Source organism: Elephantulus edwardii, unplaced genomic scaffold (genome assembly GCF_000299155.1).
Source record: "Elephantulus edwardii isolate Elephantulus edwardi_28Jun2011 unplaced genomic scaffold, EleEdw1.0 scaffold00106, whole genome shotgun sequence".
Taxonomy (NCBI): domain Eukaryota; kingdom Metazoa; phylum Chordata; class Mammalia; order Macroscelidea; family Macroscelididae; genus Elephantulus; species Elephantulus edwardii.
This window is the reverse complement of record NW_006399856.1, coordinates 978,140-999,175: the sequence shown is the minus strand read 5'-3', so window position 1 is coordinate 999,175 and position 21,036 is coordinate 978,140. Positions and strand designations below refer to the sequence as shown.

Genomic DNA, 21,036 nt, shown 5'->3' with positions numbered 1-21,036 from the left:
CCAAGACCTGCTCAGGTCTGGCTACCCTCTGCCAACCCCATCCCATCTAACTCCTTTGCCTCAGCCCTTCTTAGTCTTCTGATCTGTCCAGACCTACCTACTAGAAGTTAATAATCTAAGGCCGACAGTGTCTATGTGCACACTACGGTGTGGAGAGCAGAAAGAACACTGAACTTGGGGCTGGGGCTGGAGAGAGTTGGGAGACAAGCTCCAGCCCTGCATCTACACAGATGAATCATGAAACTTCAGCAAATACCTCATCTCTTGGGCTTTTTCCTTGAGGGAGTCAGACTTCAGCACCTCTAACATCTCTTCTGGCTCAGCAAGTCCATGACTCGGAGTAAGAACCCAGTGGCCCTGGCATTTCTCTTCCATTCCTTCTATCACCCAACTGTAATGTTCATTCTTTAGGACTCACAAGAACCAAACCACAGATGTTCTTGAGCTTTCCATTAACTTCTTGACAGAAATTTGAGGTTTGGGGTCTGCTGTCCTTTTTAAACAGCTTTGTTGAGAAGCTGACATTTAATAAATTTCGTATAAATTTAGAGTGTGATGAATTTTGCTTTAATATGCTAAAATATCATCAGGAATCCCTTGCTGTTGTCAGGTGCCTTCAAGTCTAGTCCAGCTCAGAGCAACCTTGTGAACAACAGATCTGAACCTTAGCCTGTTCTGTGCCATCACCAGCATCTCTGACACGCTCACACCCGTTGTCACAGTCACTGCGTCAGTCTATCTGCTTGAGAGTCTTCCTCTCGTTCTCTGATCTTTAACTTTTACCAGCCTGATACCTTTTCCCAAGGACTGGCCCATCCCTTCCACAGTAGGTGGGATGAAGTTTCACCATCCTTACCTCTAAAGGGCACCTTGGTTACACTGTCTCCAAGACAAGAGTCCCTTAGTGGTGCAAATGGTTAATGTGCTTGGCTGCTAACTAAAACGCTATAGGTTCAAGTCCACCCAAAGGCATCTTCAGAGAAGAGCTACATGATGGACGTCTGAAAGATCATCCAGTGAAAACTGTGAAACACAGTTTGATTATGTCACATGATATTTCCATGTGTTCAAAATAACCTGATGGCAACTGATTAACTGGTTTTAAAACCATCACTAAATTCAAAGCGATAGGCATACCCATCAGTCTCAAAGTTTCTTCATGCCCTTTTGTACTAGCTCCATTTTTACTCCATCCTAATTCCTAATCATTCACTGACCTACTTTCTGCCATTATAGTTTGCCTTTATTCCATTTGTTGTTGGTGTTGTTATGTACCATCAAGTCACCTGAAACTCATAGTGACTATGTACAATAGCTCTGAAGCCTGCCCTGTTTTGACCCAGTCTCACTGACTCTAAAACACCTACCCCCATTGCCCTTGTTACTGTATCAATCCATCTCATCCGGGGTCTTCCTTTGCAGATTAAATAAAAGTACATAATATGTTCTTTGTTGTCTACCTTCTTATACTCAACATAATTATTTTATTATTTATTCATGTTGTATATACCAATAACTCCCTTTCATTACTGAATGTTATTGTTGTTAAGTGCCATAGAGTCAAGTACGACTTATAGCAACCACATGAACCCTGTGGCATCTTTATTACCTCTGACATAAATGAACCCATTGCCACAGTCACTATGTCAATTCATCTCATTGAGAGTCATCCTCTCGTTCAGTGACCTTCCACCTGTCCAGGCATGATGTCGCTTTCTAAGGAACAGCCCCTTCTAACAACATGCCCAAAGTATGTGAGACACAGCTTCATCAGCCTTGCCTCTCAGGAGCACTCTGACAGCATCTTCTCCAAAACATATCTGTTTATTTTGACCGTCTACGAGATATTCAGTACTCTCCTCTAACACCACAACTTAAAGGCATCAATCCTTCTTCTGTCATCCTTATTCATTGTCTTGCTCTAAGATACAATTTTGATTGAAAAGACAATGGCCTGAATCAGTCACACTTTGATCTTTAAACTGACATCATTGCTCCTCAGGACCTTTTGAGGTTTGTGGGTTTTGATGTTTTGGGTGGTTTGGTTTGATTTTGTTCTTCATTCCTGAATAGTATTCATTTTAAGAGCTCTGGTGGCCTAGTGGCAAGAAGCTGAGCTGTAATCCCAAAATCATGGGATTCAAGGGTCACCAGCTGTTCCACGGGAGAAGGATGGGCAATCTCCTTCCGTGCAGTTAACTGATTAACTGCCTCTGAAAACCCACTGGATGCTCAGTTATGGGTCAATTCTGATTCTGTGGTACACATAACAACATACAACAATTAGTTTATATATTCAGATTCTGTGGTACACATAACAACATACAACAATTCGTTTATATATTCACCTATTGGTAGACATACAGGTTATTTCCAATTACTATTACAAATTAAACTTTTTTAAAAAATTTCAATGAAAATCTACAGAGATTTTGGACTTCCATTCATTCATTGTTGCACTTTTCTCTCCGCCGACCCCACCCCCACCCCCCCATTCGCTCCTCTCCTTGAAAAGCAAAAGAAAAACTCCTTCATTGGTACACAATCCCCCTGCACACGGCCCAACCCCACCTCCACCCCAAATATAATCCACTCTGCAACCCTCATTCCATACTCTTATGATAAACATAATGCCCTAAGATATAATACTTTTAAACTATTCTCTCCCTCATAGACTTCAATGCAGTAAACATAATTTATCCAGTTTTTCTCAGTCTTACCCCCACCCCGATGTCAGCCTCATTCTACAACAGTGGCACCATATAGCAACAAATTAAACTTTTGTAAATATTTGTGGACAAATCTTTGTGCAAATATATACTTACTTTTTCTTTGGTTTTTATGCAGAAATTAAATTGCTAGGTCATATGGTAAGTGTATGTTTACGTTTTAAGGAAAATACCAAACTATTTTCTGAAGCATTTCTAACTTTAACACTTCCACCAGTGTCAGGGAAGGGAATCTGTGGCAAAACGGTGATGTATAAAGTGCCATATTCCCTCCCCCTCACAAAATCCCTAAACTAGCAGAATATGGCAGAAATCATTTCATTTCATGACGATTCTGGAAACAAGTCACAGGTTTATAGTACTAAAAGAACTCTAACTCAAGAAAAAGACTACTTCAGACAAAGCTTTCTGTGTTTTCTACTCACCTGCACCGCCCTCTCTCTTCTGCTCAATGGTCATTTTTTTGTTTTGAGCAGCTTACATCCCCAGAGAGGAATTCAGAGCCTGGTTCTGGAAGAAACAGAACAAATCATGCGTAGACATTATTATGTGTGTCTGTTCAAAACCAGGGCTGCCTGAAGGACTGACTGAAGCCTGATCTCTCTCCTCTCTCTTTCAAAACTCACATATTGTTGTTGTTACGTGCGGTTGAGTCAGTATCAACTCAGAGCTGACCTTCCAGTGTGTCTTCAGAGGCAATAAACCACACAGGAAGAGATGACCCGTCTTTCCTCCAGTGAGCAGCCCGTGGACTGGAACCACATGCCTTTGTGCTGGCAGTTCAACTCCTTACCACTGAGCCCACAGCGGTGCTGTTCAAAGCTCACGTAGAGTTGAAAACTATTTCCCACAATGCAAGCATTATAATCAACGGTCCCTACCTGCAGCAAAAAGGTAAAATTGAAACACACAACAGATGCCAAAGGACAAGGGAGTGGAGAATTTCTTTGGGAAATTAGGAAATTCAAAAGCATCCATGTATGTGGGAGAGTTAGAAAGCCATGCACGAGTCCAAGGAAGAACACGTGCCAGAGAATGCCAAAGATTCTGTGTTTTCACCCCTTGCTTGTCCCTAGTTTAGTGCAAACCTGATTAATTAATGGTTGAAAGACAGACCTAGCCAATGTGCAAAGACTGAGAGAAGCGAAGGGTTTTGCTTGTTTTATTTTATACTTTATCAAAACACTATACATCATCAACAAACGAATGGCTAGAGAAACTGTGGTATATTCGCACAATGGAATACTATGCTGCATTAAAAAACAAGGAACTCATGCAATATTATTCAAAATGGTTGACTCTGGAGAACATTATGCTGAGTGAAATATCCCAGTCACAAAAGGACAAATATTACATGATGCCACTATTGTAGAATGGGACTGTCCTTGGGGTTGGGGAGAGACTGAGTAAGATGGGTTCAATAATGTATACTGCACTGAAACAGAGGAGGGAGAGAACCGTTTAAAAGAGAGATATAACTGGGTATTTCTGTCATCACAGGAGACTAGAGCGAGGGCTACATGGTGGAGCGGACCTGGGGGAGGGTTTGTAAAACAATGAAAGAATCTTTTCTTTTACTTTTCCATAATTTTTGGACTCATGTACTTATAACTTGTTAGTCAAATTTGTGTCTTCTCGGTTGCAACACCCCCATGATACATCTTCAAGGATATGAACATGTACAGCCAAGCACAATCAATAAGAGTGCATCTAAATTCCAAAATCAATCTCCATAATAGTCTATGTGTTTCCTACTGCCAAAGGGGCCCTTTAGAGTAGTGAGAGAAGATCTTCACCCTGAAACCCACAGCGTCCCTTTTCAGCAGGAAGTAGCTAAGAGAATACGCCATCCCCTTTTCCTTATGACTCAGGGTGAAGTCTCTCTCAGGGAGGAGTGATAGGGAATGGCAAAGGACACACTGACAAAGAAGATTAATCAGAATTGGCTTTGACAAGCACTGTGGCATTTGGACAAGAACAAACTGGGAGGAAGGTAGAGAGAATAGTGCAACAATGAATGAGTGGAAGCCCAAAATCTCTGTAAATGTTTATGAAAATTAATAAAATATAATTATAGAAAAAAAAAACACTATACATAAGATAAGAACAGAAGCATCAGTGATTACACACATCCAGGAAGGCAATCTTTGCAAACTAGAGAGGAAATGGTACTAAACAAATAGATTTCTCCAGCCTTCAGCAATTTAGAAAAACAAACCAGACAAACAAGCAAAAATAATCCTGGAGAAGAGGGAGAATTTTATTTCCACACTTATCACATTACAATTATTGAACATTTACGATGAACAAAAATAACAATGCATTGCAAGAAACAGGATGGTTTTTCAAAAGAAGAAAATAACATGAAAGAAGCTATCTCTGAAGAAACCTATGGAGGACCTATTTTATAAAGACTTTACAATAACTGTATTAAAGACTCACTGAATTCTGTTAGAGTGATGATAAAATGGGAGGAAAACTAAGAGTGAGGGTTGACCAATATTATGGTGAAGTACGTTTCTTTTTCAGAATGACTTCCCAGCCACTGTTTTGTCACATGATTAGTGGAGAACATGGAAATAAGGTATGTAAACTATTACTAATGGGATTGGTTAGTAATTGCCATCCTTACAGGATTAAATTGAGCAGATTTAGAGATAGAAGATAGGAATCTTGCTTCCAGAAAGAAAGAAGCAGTAGAGAATACAGCACACTTTCTTCAGTGTTCCTGCATGAGATGAAAACAAACCAGCAGCAGCCATGGCAGGACTAAGAAAGTTTTGTAACAGCAGCTAAAGTCAGGAAGCTAAAGCTCAGAGGGTCTGCAAACACGTCTGAGAAGCTATCCTCACTGGAGAAGTGCATCCTGTACCCAACAGAATTGTAACCTGTTAATTTCCCCAATAAACTCCATAATTGTGAGTATATAGTTCTGTGAGTTCTGTGTGGCCATTGCAATGAATTAGGAGACCTAGTCGTGGAGTGGTAAGAGCCCCAGGCAGGACGATTTGTTTTAGAATTGGTGGAAGTGAGTGCAGCAAGTATGGACCAGGGCTGACCGTGTGGAACAGGTTTTGTGTTGCGGGTGTTGCGGATGGGGCTGGTCCCCTTGTGCAGTAAGTGACTGTCAGATGTAGCTGCTCTCATGCTGGCTGCACTTTCTTCGTAATAAAGAACATATGGCCTGTATGACAACATAGACAGAGCTCTGTTGGCCTAGTCGAGAGAAAGTTATGCTACCGAGCCTAAGGTGTGTGATTGTAATCTGCGCTCCTCAGGCCTGTTTTAAATTGGTTTTTATGAAACAGTCTTCTAAGTGGTCTAGCACTGGTCTGTGCATTGCTGTACAGAGATAACTCATGGTTGCTGTGATGCTAAACACTGTAATACTGACGTGCCAAATGTGATAATGGTCACCCATGGTGGACAGAGTTTGGGGGAGTTTCCTGATTAAAACAAGCTTGGAAGGGGAGCTCTGGTGGCCTAGTGGTAAGGAGCTGCAACTACAATCCCAGAGGCGCACGGTTCAAATCCACCAGATGCTCTGCTGAGGAAGGAGGGACAATCTCCTCCTGTACCAGTCAGATCTGATTTAACGGTACACTCACACAAAAATAATAATAATAAAAAAAAACAAGCTTGGAACCAGGAGTGGCATCCACTTCTGAAATGGCTTGCCTCCAGAAACTCTATGAACAGTGCTCAGGCCTTTCGTTCACAGGATCACTATGAGTCATCTAAGACTAGATGGCATTTAACAAAAACAACATGACCTCTATATAGCAAGATTAAATGAAAATTGTTTTATTACTTCTATATTTAACATAATTTTAAAAACTGTATTAAATATGCTCAAAGAATTAAAGAAAAAACACAAAAAATTTCAAGATGTTAGGAAATAATTTTTTTAACAAAATGAGGATATTCATTAGAAGGTAGAAATTATCAAAAGGAGCAAATTCTTCTATAAGAGATCTGGATTTGATGGGCAGGAGAAGGGTACAGACGTGGGTTTATGCCTCTCCTTGTTCTTTCCTTCCAACTAATATGGTGATTACTCTTTGCCAAGTTCTAAGTGCCAGGAGGAAATGGCTGAAATTAGATTGCTCTGTATTCACAATGGTAGACTAAAAAGGGCAGTTTCAAGTACTAGTGGCACAGTGGTACAAGATCACATCACCTACACTGTTTAAAATGGCATATGCAAGTTTTCTGTAATTTCACTGGATATACAATTATAGTACTTTCAAGAGTACTGCTACAATAGGTATGTGAGTTCTGACAAGTCAACTAGCTCTACTACAAGGATCCACAGTTAACACCTATGAAAACAGGAGTCAAGAAATCAAAAGACATATTGCATTGGGAAAATCTGTTGTCAAGGATATGTATAAAGTGCTAAGGAGAAAGGATGGCATGTTATACACTAAAGTGCACTGACACAAGACATCACATTTTCAATTGCCTCTTATGCTAGCTAAAACCCAACACGAGTGTGTGACTCTAAATACAGATCAGTGTGTATTATCATCATTGATGTTCACATCTTTTGTTTGGATTATTGTCACTGATGTGATAGCTCATAGATGAAGGATACTCTGGGAAATTTGGACAACATAATTTATATCAAAATCACTTTCACCTATTTTGTCATTCAGTGTGCAACAGAAAGGTATTAAGTAGATTGTGGGTGAAGTTATATAACAATAGAGTTTCTATGTACTGTTGAAATGAAAATCTATTTTTGTTAACTGATTTGTAGTGGTATCTTATAAAACTGATAGTATCTTATAAGACTGAGTAGAACCACACTTTTGCATTTCCAAAGCTGTAATCTTTCTGGGATCAAACTGCCTTATCTTTGTCCCACAGAGCCGCTGGCAGATTCAGGCTACCAATCTTCGGTTAGCTATCAAGACCTTAACTACTTGTGGTGCAGTGGGCTTACTACAAATGGTTTTTAGGCCATTTTTTACTTTGCCACATGGCTGGGTGGAAATATGAAAATAGGATGTTAGTCTATCCACAAAGGGATTGGCTAGTTTCTCCACTCCACCAGGTTTAAATTTAGCAGGCTCAGTGGCAGAAATTTGGGAGTCACACTACCAGCAAGAAAAAAGAAGCAGAGAATGCAATGCATATCCTTTGGGGGCAGAGATTCTTGCACCACTCAGACCAGGGCAATGGAGAACCAGAGACCCAATGTAAGATAGAGCTGACCAAAAGCTGCTGCCCCATGGAACCACAGCCAGGGTCTTCACACAAGCTAGCCTGAGGACTCAGGGTGTGTGTGTGGGGAATGTCATAATTAGCAGGACTAAGAAAGCCTGGAGAGGAAGACTCCAGATGAGAAGGATTGTTATAGTAACTGGGGCAATGGGGTCGGAATGTCGAAATTAGTGAGACTAGCTCAGGGCAGGGAAGGGTTCAGAACTGCTGTACATAGATAGGGTCGCTATGCATCGCAGGCGACTTGACGGCACATAACAACAACAACCTATTAAATTGGTTGTTTTCTATTTAAGCCTCTTGTGGAGGGCCTCTGTATTTAAAAGTAGGTTGTCATAGTTTGGAGGAATGTTCTTCTAATTGGTACAGCACTCTTCTACAAATTTGCTGTACGGAGACTGGGGTTGTTGTGATACTGAACCTTATGCCACCGGGGTGTCAAATGCCATAACAGTTACCCATGGTGGACAGTGTTTAGTGGAGCTCCTAGTTTAAGACAGGTTTGGAAGAAGGAGTGGCATCTTCTTCCTAAACCACATAACTCTGGAAACTCTATGAACTTTGAGAAATGACGATAATTATAGAAAGGCTTCAGGTCTTTTGTTCATAAGGTCTCTGAGAGTCGTGCTCAACTCAATGGCCATCAATAGCCACAAGAAGAAGAAAGTTTTGTCACACTGGCCTAAAGATGCAAAGCTGAAGGGTGAAGGGCCTCTGCGCATATTTCAAAAACTGTCCTGATGAGAAATTGGAACCTGTTTCCAACTTGAATTATAACCAATTAACTTCCCTACTAAACCCCATGATCATGAATGTTTCTGTGAGGTCTGTGACTATCGCAACAGATTTTACATCCAGTAGAGTGGTAAGATTGATGCTAAGAATAGTAGAAATAAGTGTGGAAGCACTGGGGGCATGTCTGACCTCATGGGAATTGTTTTGTGGATACTGTTGATATGAGAAGTCCCCCTCCCCATCTTATGGAGTTAGTAGAGGTCAGATATGGCTGTCCTCACATTCCCCAGGCTCTTTTTATGCCACTGCACCACCAAGCTCCTCAAAACTAACTATCAATTTAAAGGAAACTATTATAGGTTTATGATGTTAAAAGTAACCCTCATGTTGCAGAGGATTATACTTGGGAGTTGGGGGATGTGTGTGGGGGATCGCGTACCAATGAGGGAGTTTTTCTTTTGCGTTTGAAGGAGAGGAGCAAACGGGGTGGGGGGTGGGGGGCGGGGAGAGGGGTGCAACAGTGAATGAATGGAATTCCAAAATCTCTGTAGATATTCATTGAAATGAAAAAGAAAGAAATTAAAAAAAAAAAGTAACCCTCACACTAACACAAGGGAAATATCTAAAATGGTTCAACACACACACACATCCATTCAAGACAAAAGAAACCAATAATGAGGAAAATGAGAGACAAAAAAAAGTATAAAATGTACCAAAGGACATGAGAACCAAGTGCTTCTATAGCAGTAAGTACTTGAAAATAAATGGAATAAAATCCCCAGTCAAAAGGCAACTGAAAGAATTGACAAAGAGCATGATCTATATGACTCCCCAAGACATTCATTTTAAATTCAGGAACACAAATGTATTCAGAGTCAAAGGAAGGACTCAAATATTCCTTGAAAAGAATAGTTAGAACAGAACTCTTGTTAAGATGCCTTGTTGGTGTCAACTCCAATTCACAGAGACCCTATATATTACAAAATGAAACCCTGCTGGATCCTGAACCATCTTCAATTTCTCCACTGTACATAAGCCCACTGAGGTAGTCACTGGGTCACACCATTTCATTGAGATCTTCCCCGTTTTTCATGGTTTCTTCACTTTTCCAAGAATGATAGGTTTTCCCCCAAGGACCAGCATGCCCAAAGTATACAAGACAAATTTTCACCATCCTTAACTCCAAGGTGCACCCTCACTGCAGAGTCGTTCTTTCATTTGGTCATTGACAATACCATCAACAACTTCTGACAATTCCACAATCAAAAGGTATCAATCAATTTTTCTTTGGTCTATATCACTTATTGCCCAACTTTTACAGGCATAGAATTAATACAATGAATAGAAAAATATCAGTAGAAAATATCATGGCTTGAGTCAGATACACCTTACGCATTAAACCAACATCTTTGCTCTTCAGCATTTTAAAGAAGTCCTTTACAACAGATTTTCCCAATACACTGAGTCTTTTGATTTCTTGTATGCTACTGCAATAGATGTTGATTGTGAATCTAATTAGTTGTTAACTTTAATAATTTCCTTCTCTATCATGATGTTACCTATTGGTCCAATTGTAAGGATTTTTTTCTTCTTAATGTATAGATGTAGTCTGTACCAAAGGCTGTTATATTTTATCTTCATCTGAATGTGTTTCAAATCCTCTTCACTTTCAATATTATTTGCACAATTCAGGCTGTTGACAAGCCTTCCTCCAGTCTTGACGCCACATTCTTCTTCACATAATCCAGCTGCTCAAATTATTTGCTCAGCATATATATTGAATAATAGGTAAAGAGATAGTATACACCCTGATGTGCACCTTTCCTGACTTTTAACCATGTGATAGTCCCTTGTTCTGTTCAGATAACTATGTCTTTGTCTAGGTACAGGTTCCACATGAGGAAAATTAAGTACTCTGCAATTTCCTTTCTTTTCAATGTTATCCATAATTTATTGTGATACATACAGTCAAATGCCTTTGCTTGGTGCTGCGCTATGATCAAGGGAGGAAGTTCAGAGGAAAAACAAAGGTGAAGGGCATATGGCTTCCCCACATGCCATGTGCACAGGGGCTTACCCAGTCCAGTCACCTGCTCCCAGTGCCCTCTCTCCATCCTTCTCGTCATCCTCATTGCCTTCATGGTCTTACAAAGTTTATGGAGAAGAGGTGGCAGCAGCCAGCGGGCAGGCAGCTGGATTTCCTCACTCCTGCCCCATTGCCCAGCTCGTCATTCACCTTTCCTGAAAGACTTACCACCCCAGCTCCATGTTTGTAAACCCAGCTCTTCATCCTGCTTTAAACCATCAGTCACAACTCCCCATATCACTGTTGTTCGTCCTTTTTAACTGTAGCTCCTGCTGCTGTGCTCTTGTTCATGCTGCCATGGCTAATTGGGGGTCAATGGCCAATTAAATCACCTAGAGCAGCCATCACCTTTCCAGTTGCCTCTCATGGTCCCTTAGCCTCTTTTCAGCACTTAAAACTGTGCATACTTCCCCACACCCTGTAGTGCTGTGTGGTGTTTTCAGGGTATTCCCATACTCATGCAGAGTCTCGTAGACATTAGCCAGGATTTCCCCCGGTGAATGCAGCCCTGAACTCATGCAGTAATGAGCCAACATTCCCCCACATGAAAGTCACTGGGCCCCAGGCCTGCCCCCAAATGAATGAATGTCTTTCCCTTATCGACTATGCTTTGGTCTCTTGGCTGGTTTGTCAATTGTCTGGGCCTGAACTAGTAGCTAAATCTTCCTAAGGTGCCATGATACTGAAGACTGAGGCTGGCAGCTCCACAGTGGTGATCTAGAAGAGTGTTTCAGAACTTGTTTACTGAGGTGATGTCCAAGCTTCCGCATGACAGGTAAGAGTCTCTGTGCCTCTAAGGCAGACACAGGGGGTTTTGTGACTCTGGAAATTAAAGGAATTTCAATGTGAGGATGCTAGAATCCCAAGGTCACCAAAGCAGATGTTGTGTAAGAGTGACTTAGCAAGTGGAAGTGAACGAGTAGCAAGCAAGAGCATAGCCACATTTGGGCTTGCAAAACCTGTTCCCTATACTCTTAAAGGTCCTGCTAAATCATTTGAATTGCCATTGTCAACTTGGTCCCATTTAAATAATTCTTTAAAGGGCATATTGTACAAGGCAGATTTCTCTCTCTTTATCTCTTTCCTTGGATAGAGTGAGAGGAAAATATGTAATAAAACTCAAAAGTATTAAAATTCCCAGCCTTTGTATGGTGCTTTCTCAAAAAGTTTCAAATAGAAATACCATTTGACCCAGCAATTCCTCTACTGGGAATATACCCTAAAGAGACCATAAATGGCACCCAAGTAGATATATGCATACCCATGTTTATCGCGGCTTTGTTCACAATAGCAAGGAGTTGGAAACAAGAAATGTTCAAAATCCCTAGCTCTAAGAGAGATGCAAATCAAAACAACTATGAGATATCATCTCACTCCAGTAAGACTAGCAAAATTTAACAGAACAGCAAGCAACAAATGCTGGCAAGGTTGTGGAGGAGAATCTGGAACCCTTATTCACTGTTGGTGGGAGTGTAAAATGGTGCAACCACTGTGGAAGGTAGTGTGGCGCTTTCTCAAAAAGTTGCAAATAGAGATACCATTTGACCTAGCAATTCCACTGCTGGGAATATACCCTAAAGAGACCATAACCACCATCCAAACAGATATATGCACACCCATGTTTATCACGGCTTTGTTCACAATAGCAAGGAGTTGGAAACAACCTAAGTGTCCATCAACAAATGAATGGATAGAGAAGCTGTGGTATATTCACACAATGGAATACTACACTGCATTGAAAAACAAGGAACTCATGCAATATTATTCAAAATGGGTGACCCTGGAGGACATTATGCTGAGTGAAATATCACAGTCACAAAAAGACAAATACTGCATAGTGCCACTGTTGTAGGACTGACATCAGGGTTGGGGTGAGACTGAGAAAAATTGGATAGATTATGTATACTGCATTGAAACAGATGAGGGAGAGAACAGTTTAAAAGCGATATATGTTTGGGTATTATGGTTATGACAAGAGTCCAGAATGAAGGCTGCGTAGTGGAGTGTACTCGGGGAGTGGTGGGGGGGGGGAATTGTATACCAATGAAAGAATTTTTCTTTTACTTTACAAGTAGAAGAGTGGGCTGGAGGGGAGGGGTGGGCAGGGAGAAAAATGCAACAATGAATGAATGGAAATCCAAAATCTCTGCAAAGGTTCATTAAAGTTAATAAAATAAAATTAAACCATTCCCAGCCTTACCGGTCTAATAGAGATTAATAGACCCTCGAGGACTATGGCCCTTAGCCATCCTTTGAGCCTGAAGCTGAGCTCTTCCTTATGGCTCAACTTTCATTCAAACGACAGAAAGGCCAATAAGGTGAGCAATTATACTGTGATGGCCTAGGGGCAAGAAGCTGTGCTGCATTCCCAAAGGCACAAGGTTCGAATCCACCAGCTGGTCCATGGGAGAAGGATGGGCAATCTCTTCATATGTGACTAACCACCTCTGAAAACCTGCTGAAGAGTCAGCTGTGGGTCAGTTCCAACTCTACAGTACTCAACAACTCACGCTTTAGAACAATTAAGTATATAACATCAAAAAGGGCAGCATTTATCCCAAGATCAAACTCCTAAGACAGAAAAAAAAAAGGGTGAATGAAATGAGAATCCCAGAGAGGAAGCTGAGACAGTGCAGGTACAATGCGGAGAGTGTCATTAACGTCATAAAGCAAAATGTGTGTTTGGGGTGGAAATGAATTTGCTCTGGAAGCTTACGCTCAATCACATTAAAATGTTTATTAAAAAATCTTTCCTCGGTCGCGGCAGCGAAAGCGAGATGACGAAGGGAACGTCATCGTTTGGAAAGCGTCGCAATAAGACGCACACGCTATGCCGCCGCTGTGGCTCCAAGGCCTACCACCTCCAGAAGTCCACTTGTGGCAAGTGTGGCTACCCTGCCAAGCGCAAGAGAAAGTATAACTGGAGTGCCAAGGCGAAATACCACCGGTACTGGTCGCATGAGGCACCTAAAGATCGTTTACCGCAGATTCAGGCATGGATTCCGTGAAGGAACAACACCGAAACCCAAACGGGCAGCTGTTGCAGCATCCAGTTCATCTTAAGAATTCCACTGTTTAGTTATGCAATAAATGTTCTGGTATTATAATAAAAAAAATCTTTCCTCTATTCTCCACACTCCATTCTGCTGCCTGAGTGGTCTTGATATAATATATATTTGATCATATACATTTTCCTGTTAAAACCCCTCCATTGTCCCTCTCTTCCCCTGTCTCCTCAGACACTTCTTGTTTTCTCAAGTTGCTGGCATATGACAGGAAGACATGGGAAAAGTTGTAGTTAAAAAGCCCAAGGACAACTCTTTGCTGTTGTGAACAAAGCTGCAATAAACATGGGTATGCATATATCTGCCTGGGTGGCAGTTATGGTTTCTTTGGGGTATATTCCCAGTAGTGGAACTGCTAGATCAAATGGTATTTCTATTTGCAAATTTTTGAGAATGCCTTCCATTTTATACTCCCACCAACAGTGAGTAAGGGTTCCAGTTTCTCCACAATCTCACCAGCATTTGTTGTTTGCTGCTCTGTTAAACTTTGCTATTTTTACTGGGGTGAGATGATATCTCATAGTGGTTTTGATTTGCATCTCTCGTAGAGCTAGGGATTTTGAACATTTCTTCATGACATCAGGGTTGAAGTGAGACTGAGAAAGATTGGATAAATTATGTATACTGCATTGAAACAGGTAAGGGAGAGAACTGTTTAAAAGCGCTATATGATTGGTTATTATGGTTATGACAAGAGTCCAGAATGAAGGTTGCGTAGTGGAGTGTACTGGAGGTGGAGGATGGGGATTGTATACAAATGAAATAATTTTTCTTTTATTTTTCAAATAGAAGAGTGAACTGGAGATGAGGGTTGGGCAGGGGAAAAAATTCAACAACGAATGAATGGAAATCCAAAATCTCTGTAAACATTCATTAATATTAATTTTTAAAAAAGAAGAAGAAGCCCAAGGACACAGGGAAAGTGAGAAAGACACAAAAAAGAACCAGGTGAAGGCGAGAAAGGAAGCAGAACCAATGAGAAAGAATTCTTGAGGAGGTTAAGAGCCAGTGGTTTCCACAGCCAGAGTTCTGTAGGCTATTTTGGGACCTGGGGTTGCCCATGCCTAATAACGAAGGAGACAGAGGTTCAAAGACTGACAGACAAAAGGTAGGCTGGAAGGGAGATCTAATGGCCTAATGGCAAAAAGCTGTGATGCAATCCTGAAGGCGCACCATTCGAATGCACCAGATGCTCTGAAGGAGAAGGAGGGGCAATCTCTTTCTGTACCAGTCAGATCTGATTCAATGGTACTCAACAAGAAAGAAAAATCATAGGTGGGCTGGACTCCCACCTTCAAAACAGCAGGGTCCCCCAGAAGTCATCAGACAGGAAGGTGTAAACTATCTCAAGCATTCATCCCAGAATGAGCAGATACAAGCGTCTCTTGGAGGAAAAGTTTCAGAGTAAACCTCGTCTGTGTGAACACATCCCAGGTGGGCTTCCTGGATTTCCTCTCTGCAGAAGTTTCCCTATAATGGTTGCTTCATTTTTTTTTTCTGCCCAACAGCCCAAACTGGTGCCACATCCTAAGTCACCTCAATGTACCAGTGGCCCCGTGATAACATCAGATACAGCAGCAGCAGCAGCAGACAGAAAACCTGTTTGTTGATAGGTTTCACCCTCTCCGGGACAGACTTATTTGTTCTCTTGGCCATCCATGGTATGTTTAATACTCTTCTCCAGCACCACAACTCAAAGGCACTGATTCTTCTTCTGTCATCTTTATACATTGCTCAGCTCTCTGATGCATAGCAAGTAATTGCAAAGACCCTGGCCTAGGTCAGGCACATCTTAGTCTCCAGGCTACCATCCTTACTCTTCAGCACTCTGGAGAGGTCCCTGACAACTAAACAAAAATTAAAATGTAGACTGCCTTAATTATCAAGTGCTGCTCTAACAGAAATACAAAGTATGGATATAATGAAAAGAAATTTCTTTTCTTGCACTTTGGGGAACCAGAAGCCTAAATTCCAGGTGCTGACTCCGGAAAAGCTTGCTTTCTCTGGTTGGTTCTGGAGAAAGGTCTTTGTCCATTCTGAGACTTTGTCATGTGATCTGGCATCTCTCTTCCTTAGTCCATGCTCCTCTTTCTTGCTTGTTTAATCTCTTTCATATGATTCTGACTTAAAATACACTCTACACTAGTCCAGTCTCATCAACATAAGAAAGACAGAGACAGTGCACTCCTACATGGGATTATTACTATAGAAATAGAGGTTAGGATTCAGAGCACATAATTAGGGATACACAATTCACTCTACAGTATAGGCTAGTTGGAAAATGTTAGATCTGAGGTCCTCTCTCTGTATCTTTTGTGTGTGGTTGTCTAAAACACAGTTATAACTTACTCAGCTTAAACACTTAAGACCAGGGCCCCTCCTCCTTGTTACAGAGGACATAAATATGGAATGTGAAGTCAGAAAAAAAATGGTTAGAACTCAATTCAGCTTTGTCACTCTAGGTAAGTTGCTTAACCTTCCTTAGCCTTACATTTCTGTATCCTGAAAGTACATATTTCATGAGGTTGTGATGACAATTAACCGGTACAAATTCTAAAAGCAACTTACTGCTAAAAACCTAATATTTAATAGACAATCAGCATTACAACTAACATGTCTATTATTATCCACATAAAACTACAACAATTTATGATATGCAGTAGTCAATTCTGAAAGGATAAAAAAAAAATAAAAATAACTCATTACTTCTTTGGCTGGGGAAGGAATTGTGCTGTCAACCCAAAGCACGTGGTTTGAATCCATCAGCTGCTCCATGAAAGAAAGCTGGACAATCAACCCCTGTGCAATTTACTGTCTGGAAACCCAGTGAAGGGTCAGCTAGGAGTCAATCCCACCTCTTTGGTACATAACAACAACAACAACTCTTTTAATAGTAATAACCAGAACCATAAAAGTTTACACCACATTTTGTGTGTATGCTAAACACTCATTTCTTCTTCATCACAATACGAGTTTTATTATATTATGGACACATTTCACAGTGAGCAAATTTGGACTAAGAAAGGGAAAGTAACTGGCCCATGGTTACTCAGCTGGCAAGGATCTTAATTACTGTTCTCAAATGCCTCTCCCCTGCAATGAATCTCAATCTAGCTTGAGCTTTAACTGGCAAGCAGTCATTGTATTCTGTTCCATTGTGGAAAACAGAGGTGACAAACACCAAGGGACAGTTGCTGAACCGTTGGACTCAATGGCTCTTTCCTTGGGATTGAATCTTAAGTGAGTCTGCCATAAACTTTGAGAACTCTCTGAGCCCTGAGACAAGTTGACCAGGAGAACGGAGTTGGGAATATACATGCATCTGAGACATTATTAACCCTAATAAAAATAACAGGGGACTGGGATAAAGCAGTGAATTGGTCTTCTACCTGCTCTACATCTTATTAATCTAAATCCAGAGCGATGGAATCTGTTCTGACTCATAGTGTCCTGAAGGACAGGGTAGAAGTATCACAGAAGTTCCTCAAGCCTGTAAGCTTCACTGAAGCAGAGTGACAGAAATGTATTCCAAGGAGTAGCAGGTGGGCTTATACCACAAACCTTTTAGTTAACAGCTGAGCACTTAACCACTGCGCCACCTGGGCTTCTTTTCATTTATGAACAATACCAAATGTGAAGAAATATATTCTTCCTCTTTCACCTTCCCTCCATCTTTCCAAGTACATCCTCTCTGTCCAAGGAATATCCTCTTCTAGCAACATGCCCAAAGATTGTGAGATGAAACTTTATCACCTTTGCCTTCAAGGAGCACTCTGACTGCACCTTCTCCAAGACATATCTGTTTGTTCTTTTGACAGTCCATGGGATAGTCAGTACTTTTATCCAACACCACAACTCAAAGGCACAAATTCTTCTTCTGTCATCCTTATTCATTGTCCAGCTCTCAGATGCATAGCAAGTGATTGAAAAAACCAAGGCCTAAATCAGACACACCTTAGTTCTCCCGCTAACATCATTACTCCTCTTTAATTTGGTGAGGTCCCTGACTGCAGATTTCCCCAATACTATACATTTCCTGATCTTCTGACTGCTGGTACCAAATATGTCGATTATGGATCCAAGTAAGTTGAAATCATTGACTTCAATCTTTTCTCCATCTATCATGTCTATCTATTAGTCCAGTGGTGAGAATTTTCATTTTTTTGATGTTGAGATGCAATCTATATTGAAGGCTGTATTATCTTCTGTGGCAAGCACTTCAAGGCCTCCTCACTTCCAACAAGCAAAGTTGTAGCATCTGCATAATATAGGTTATTGATGAGTCTTACTCTGATTTTTGATGTCACATTCCTCTTCATAGAGTCTAGCTTCTTGAATAATTTTCTCAGTATACAAGTTGCGTTGCTGTAGAGAATTAACTCATGGTTGTTATGATGCTGAACACTGTGACACTTATGTGCCAAATGTGATAATGGTTACCCATGGTGGACAGTGTTTGGTGGAGCTCCCCAACTAAAGCAAGCCTGGAAGCAGGAGTGGCATCCACTTCTGAAATGGCTTGCCTCTGGAAACTCTATGAACAGTGCTCAGACCTTTCATTCTTAGAGTAGCTATGAGTCGTCTACAACTCGACAGCACCTAACAACAACAACAACATAAAAATTGAACAGGTTTTAAACTATGCAGTTCCGTCGCTCTTCACACAACAGCCTCTTAGTCTTCGTGTAGGTTTTACATGAGCAAAATTAAGTGTTCTGGAGTTGCCTTGAAAAGCAATGGGATTATAATACTCTCAGTTCCCAGACACCAGGAAGCACAGTATAACTCGACATAGGGCCACATAGGGGGTTGTGTCTGGGGACAAGGGAACAACAAGTAGCAATTGTAGGAGAGGGCTTAAAAGGGCTGAGCAGGGTGGAGATAGAAAGGTTGTCTGGGCTTCTTGGATACTTGGCATTTTGAATAAGTCTGCAGGCTCAGAGGGCATACAGGTCATCCCTAGTTGTGGAGAGTTAGATGTGTGTAATAGTCCAAGGATTTTATTAACTGATAAGAGGAGTGTTGGAGAGTGGATCTGTCAGCTGCTCAAGAAGAGGAAGCAACTGGTACCCCAGCCAAAGCCTTAGAACTGTGTGAAAACAGCATTTAAAGAAAACAGTATTGCAAAACCTGAGGAGTGGGAAGTGTAAGATAGGTCAGTCGAAAAAGTCACTGCAAAGATTAAGACAAAAGTGAGAAAGATCAGTGTGGTCCTGAGCTGACTCCTTCCTTGGCCCGGACCTTGGTTTTCTCATGGGTGAAACAGGAAGACCGGCTAGAAAACCCCACTGTCCTTTCCTATCATGAGCTCTAAGGGTCTCTAAAGTCACCATCAAAGAGGTGACCTGGGAATTAATCATTCAAAGTTATCCGAAGCAAGCCTGCAACCTCAAGAACTCCACCCCTGGATTGAGCAACCGTACCCAAGACTTCACTTCCTCTCCTGCTTTCACTGCATCACCCTCTCTCGGTGGTGAATCTGCCCTGCTGGAGGTGTCGTACAGGTGGAAAGCCCAACATTCTGGTAAGTCTTGGAATATAAATCGACTCTTTATTGGTCTGTATTATGTCTGTCCTCAATTCCCCTTGACACCCAGCCTATACTTATCCCAACCTCTGGTGGGCTCCTCTCCTCCTCCACCCCTCAGACTCTTCATTCTCACTCTTTAGACCCTCATACCCCTGAAAGGAAACCCTCTGCCCCTCTTCATTGTGCCCCACTCCAGCACCCACTTAGGACAACTCACTGTCCACACTCTCTGCCCAGATTCAATCAACTCTTCTCTACTTTACCAAGGTTATCTGAAGATGGGTCGAAACCATAATTTCCTCCTCCATTCTATTGGTGGATTATATCTATGGGAAATAATGGAATTGTGTTGAAAGGACTGGCTGAATGTTTTCTTCTTGTAACAAAGATTGACTTAAATATATGAGATCTTGTCAGTGTACCTGTTTAAGAACTTGTTTTAGTTTAATAAACTATTGTTTAAAACATGGGAGAAGGATGGGCAATCTTCTCCCATCCTTCTGAAAATGTGCTGGAGGGCCAGCTACAAGTCACTTCCAATTCTATGGCACACAATAGCAACAACAGTTTAGGTCTGTTTTAGGTTTCCAGAAAGTACAGCATGTTCTCACCCCCTGTTCTACAGCTTTTTCAAATGAAAATTCAAATTAATGTAAATTGCTATGTGTCATTTAGAGGTGGGCAGTTTTGTTTAATCAAGGAAGCTCTTGGTTGCCATTGAGAACATGACATGGTGGTCTGCAGAAGTCAACCAGTACAAGGATATTTAGTTTATCATTTCCACAAGGGTAGATTCTTGCATTCGGTCTGGGTCTAAGCCTAGCCAGTGAAAGTAATGAACAAGAGCCAAAATGATGTGAGTCAAACATATGCAGGTTGATTTACTAATCTATGTGAGAGTTGGTTGATTGGTTTGTTTGTTAAATAAATAGACGACTATGCAAGGGGGGGAAGGATATGCCCTGTGGAGATATTTACAAATCCTGGTTCCTCCTCTTATTGGGAGCTCTGGTGGCCTAGTGGGGAAGGAGTTGCATTGCCAAACCAAAGGTAGGCAATTCAAGGCCACCAGCTGCTCTGAGGGAGAAAGATGGGTACTCTTTTCCTATGTGATTTACACCCTCTGAAAACCCAGAGGAGATTCAGCTATGAGTTGAGTTCTGCTTATTGACCTGTTGACTGCAAGCTATTGCTGAGCTTCCCTGTGCCTCAGCCTTCTCATTGATCAACCAGGGTAATAATAGCCATTTCTAACGATTGAGTGAGACCAAAGATGAAGCAAGCTACACACAGGCAGGACAGGTAGGATTTTCACTAAAACTGGAAAGCCAACAAGAACAAAGGTAGGGACGTCACCTGCCATCTATTCTCCCTGCTGCCTCTCTAGCTAAAGCTAGGAGTGCATGGACATTCCCTACGGACTCCTATATGGCAGAATATGGCTGTGCAGGTAGTCTCACTCACCTGATGTATTAACCTGTCACTCACCTTTAATATTTAGAGAGAGAGAGATATGATAGAGACAGAGACAGAGAGAGACAGAGAGAGAGAGAGAGAGACATACACATGTTGTTGTTGTTGTTGTTATGTGCTGTCGAGTCGCCTGTGACTCATAGCGACCCTATGTACAACAGCCCTAAACTCCACTCTGTCCTGTGCCAA

At 41.4% G+C, this 21,036-nt stretch overlaps 1 pseudogene; it reads left to right on the top strand.

Annotated features, from left to right (window-relative positions):
- The first annotated feature begins 13,556 nt into the window (after positions 1-13,556).
- On the top strand, positions 13,557-13,842 carry LOC102852655 (annotated as a pseudogene).
- Positions 13,843-21,036: the final 7,194 nt, after the last annotated feature.